The sequence below is a fragment of the Megascapheus bottae genome, chromosome X (genome assembly GCF_031878675.1).
Source record: "Megascapheus bottae isolate mThoBot1 chromosome X, mThoBot2.hap1, whole genome shotgun sequence".
NCBI classification, from domain to species: domain Eukaryota; kingdom Metazoa; phylum Chordata; class Mammalia; order Rodentia; family Geomyidae; genus Megascapheus; species Megascapheus bottae.
Genome location: NC_143547.1, coordinates 25,960,084 through 25,965,082, shown reverse-complemented (window position 1 = coordinate 25,965,082; position 4,999 = coordinate 25,960,084).

The following is a 4,999-nucleotide window of genomic DNA, read 5'->3' as shown; positions in this document are numbered from 1 at the left end:
ATCCATGTGAGGTTTGTTGCCACAGTGGTGGCCTGACTCATGTTCTGAACATTTGGTTCCAAAACATTTTCATCCTTGATGCTCAAATTTGGAGTTATTCCCATGTTTCAAAAATAAAAAGAGTATCTTTAAAGTTTTGGCTGTGTTAGTGTCTCCCCTTCCCTCCTCCTCTCCCAGCTCATCCCCTTCCTCCCCTTCCTCTCTTTCCTCCTCCCTTTTCCCCTCCTCCGCCATCATAATGTAGTATGGACTGTAATATCCATGTATCTAGTTCTTGGATATCTGTGGTATGAAAGGGATAGATAAGATTCTATAATGCATGGTTGAGACATTTTTATGAAATCAGTATATTAATTTGGTGTGAGGCTCTGAAATGTAGCTATTCATTTCCAATTTTAGTGTAAAGACTAATATGCTCTGGCTTCCTTAGAAGATGGAAAAGTGGCCTTTCTTTTAGTTTGTTAATTTTTCCCAGAAGAGAGTAATCATAGTCTAAAGACCCAGCATTATAGAGATCACAAACATTGGTTTGTGTGTCATCAAAGGTCCAGTGATTTAGGTCCAATTGCAAACATATTCCTGATACTAGCATACTGCTATACCCACTATAGGTATCTCCATACCAAATCTTGACTTAGCAACCTAGTTTCCAGGGCAACCTTGATACCATGCTGTCCTGGATAACCAGAGATGGCAGTGCTCCCGCCTGTGAATTGATTTTTCCTGTAGTGAGGATGGTTTTCTACATTCATTGGTCCCACTTCTACATTGTTTTAGAAAGCCAGCAGGGTTAAATTTGTACTTGTGGCTTTGAAACAAAATGAAATCTTGACCTTGATTTTAACCTTCATGGTGACACAAACAGCCAGTCCATTCAACTGGAAATTCACCTTCTTGTGAAACCAATGTGAAATCGCTATTTAGACCATTTTATGAAAGGAAACTTTACCATAAAGAACCAAAAGTAGTACTGAAAGTTAAATGGTAATACTCTCTTGTTTTGAGAGTCTCAGTATGTACTCCACATTGGCCTCAAAGTTGCTATATTTCAGTATCACCCCCAAATGCATGGATTACAGGTAAGAACCCTCATGTTGGACAAATTGGTTACAATTTAAACTGATAACAAAAGTGTTAACAGCTTTTCATACTTATGACTATTCATTTTAAAAATGGGAATAATACTTGGAGTCTTAGAATGTCTCAGCTTTGAGATCTCACTTTGCTTTGAATCTGTAACATATTCCCCCAAACTCCAATATTTCTCTCCTTTCTGTGAATTTGTTACTAGAAAAGAATTATATGACTCATTACTTCCAAATTCTCTGGAAGCCATAGAAAATGTCCCCTTCAAATCCCATTACATGGTCTTTTGTCAAAGTTCCCCTCCCATGGAAATGAACAGAATATGCATGGGATATTAGAGAATATAGGACAGTGGGAGTGGAAAAGTGATTAGAAAGTATTCAGTGGCCAGGAGCATGGCCTAGTAGTAGAGTGCTTGCCTAGCATGCACAAAGACCTGGATTCGATTCCTCAGTACCACATCCATAGAAAAAGCCAGAAGTGGTGTTGTGGCTCAAGTGGTAGAGCTCTAGCCTTGAGAAAGTTCAAGGACAGTGCTCAGGCCCTGAGTTCAAGCACCAGTACTGGCAGAAAGAATAAAGAAAGCACCCAGCATCTGCTTTTCCTATAAATGTGTGGAGTCCTGCTGAAATTCAGAAACTAGTTAAGGCACACACTTAGTTTTAGACTTGAAAATATGCTTCTAACTTTCTGATCCCCATAGCCATAGATCTTTGGGGAATTTTGCTGAAAAGAGAGAATGAGCTGGAAAAGAGTATGTAGAGAGAAGTCAAAGCTGAAAAGAAAAGGGGGAAAAGAATTATCTGTTTCCCCAAAGACCTCCAAAATAGCCCTGGGAACTCAGAATATGGAGACATTATTGGATATTAAGTTACTATGGAATTTGTATTATATCTTAAAAAATTAAACATATTTAGCCTTATTTTAGTGTTTACCCCTAAGGATGGAGAAAGAAGCAAATGAAAACATTGAACAGTTACAAACACTATTCCTGGAATGCCTAAGGAATGTTCCCTTGCCTTTCTCATTTAGTCTACATGAAAAAAAAGGAAATTGAAATGTTATAATGTTTGTAGCTGACATCTTTGAAATATATGTAATAATTCATAAGGGCAGAGAAAAGGCCTCTTGTCAACTGAGCTTGATCTTTCAATGAATAAGCATTTAATAATAATGAATAATAATGAATGGAAGATAAAGGATTTTTCTTTTAAATCATGATTTTGTTAACATCCTACCTTCTCAGAACAATTCTTTGAATAACCTCCTGAACCTTTTACAAAGCAAAGCTTACAATGCAGGACAAATCAACCCTTCTAGCTCCTGAGGAGATAGTAGTTAAATTTTGTTTCAACTGGTTTTTGCTAATAACCGCTGGGACATTACTTTGTCTTAGAGCAGGCTGCATGCACATGTGGACTAGAGGACCGTTGGGAGTAAATGAAGTACACCGTAGAGAAGCTTGGAACAGAGAAAACTTTGCCCTTGGCTGTGTGGTTATACCCTTAGAAAGAATGCTTTATTTAGTAATGCCTATTTTCAAGAGCAAGCAAATACCCAGAGTGGTTTGGTGAGGGAGTTCAGTATCTCATGATAAAAGGTTATCTGTCATATGCCAACAAATCAATATTAGAGAGTTCTTGCTTCCTCTAACTCTGTACTACATTAATAAAATATTTTGGTCTGTTCTACCATAACATGACAACATATGGACGTTTTTTTAAAAGTCAATAGTAGATGTAATTTGAAATATTTCATTGTGCTAGATGTGATGGTATATTGCTTTAATCTTTACTACTTGGGATATAGAGATGGGGAGGATTCAAGTTCAAAGCCACCTCTGGGGAAAAGTTAATGAATCCTCATCTCAACAAATGGCCCAGTCAACTTACACTGATCATTCTCGTGTAAGCAGTATAGATAAAGAAGTATAGATAGAAGGATCATAGTTGCCAAGACAAAATGTATGAGAACTTACCTAAAAAATAATCGAAGCAAAAAAGAGCTAGGGACGTGTCTCAAGTTGTAGAGCATCTTCTAAGCAAATGTGCAATCCTGAGTTGAAACTTCAGCACTGTCAAAAGAAAAATTTAAAAGTAAAAAGAAGTGACTGTTTGACTATGGCCATTCTGTGCTCTCACACACTACTACCAACTTCTCTCATGGTAAACAGACCATTCGCAGGTTTGTCTTTAAGGAAAAGTCTGCTGCCTTACCCATCAATCTCTTCAGGAACTGACTCAGCTTCAGAAAGTCACCTTGACCAAGGAAGTGCCAGATGGAAGCAGTGCCAGAATGTAAAATCTGGATCTCTTGGCCTAGTGGAATGACTCTGATGAAAGATCCTTGATCCAAACCTATATATGAGCTCTCCTTTGTACGTACATTTACTTTTCTCTGTGACCTTCTGTGGGTGCTGATCCCTCGTGAACACTCAGCACTACAAACTGCATCAGTAACTTTTTGGCCTATAAAAAAGGGAATGAATATAATTATTTTTACTTTTTATGTTTAGTTGTGAGGCTTGAATTAGGGGCCTGGGCATTGTTTCTGAGCTCTTTTGCCCTCTATCACTTTGAGCCACAGCACCACTTCTGAATAGATTATTTTTGTGATCTAAGCTATTTAGTCACATTGGGTGGCCCATATGGAAAGGGTTCAATTAAAATTTGTTTCCTTTAAATACAAAGTTTAACAATATGAGCCAATATGTACCATGTGTCATCAAGAATTCTAAATACTGGGGAAAAAGATGAGCCCTATGTGCACAAGTGAGAGAAGGTAGAAATCACATGTGCTACTGACATTTAGAAAACCCCCAAAGAGGTCATCTGTGGTGCTTCAGTTTAACACTGCCATTTCAATATAAAGAAATGATGTGCTATGACATAACATTTGCACAGAATTGCCATAGATAGTACCTCATTCAGTTCTCTGAATTTCCATTTAGTGTAAATTATTATAAAAGTTTCTTTTGATGTTGTTCTTTTTTCATATATTTTTTATTGTAATTAATAGAAGGGTTACATTACATTCGCCAGATGGAATGTGCATTACTTCATATACATGGATACCCTTTCTCATGTCTTATAAAAGTTTTATAGACAAGAAATTGGAGGTCGTCTTTTGCCCCCAAAGTCTGTGGTTTCCTTGCTAAATCTCCTAAGCTTACTTTTTTTCTTTAAAAAATGGACTCGGATATAGCTCAGTGGCACAGTGCTTGCCTATCCTCGGTTCAATCCCCGGTACCAAGAAAGAAAAAACAAAAAAAATAAATAGTTAAAAAAAAAGTTTTACAAATGCCAGTCCTGTAGCTTGAATTCAGAGCACGGATGCTGTCCCTGGGTCCCTCCTTTTTTGGTTCAAGGCTAGAACTCAATCCACAGGTCCATTTTTAGCTTTTCTGGTGCTTCATTGGAGATGAATCTCATGGATTTTCCTGCCTGAGCTGGCTTCAAATCATGATCCTCAGATCTCAGTCTCCTAAGTAGCAAGAATTACAGGAATTTCAGCCACTGGAGCTGGCTTTAATTTTTAATTTTAGTGTCTGACCTTATCACCTTTCCCCTTTCTACCGGTTCCCACCAATTTTCTCTTCTTTTACATTATATAATTTTGTTTTAGGTCTAGATTCCATATGTGAGAGAAAGCTTTTGTTGCTTGTCTCTCTGAGTCTGGCTTATTTCACTTAATATGGTGATCTCTATTTCCCCCCTCTTTGCCTGAAAATGACATAATTTCCTTCATAATCGATTCATCAGTTAATGGGAGTACATTGTCCTAGATTTCATCCTTGATTCTTTTGGTCCAAAGCATGTGGACAGAAAGACAGGCCTGCTAAACCATATTCGGTGCTTATTTGCATGCAATGATCCCAGAAAGCAATAAGTTCTATTGACACAGGGGCCACTAC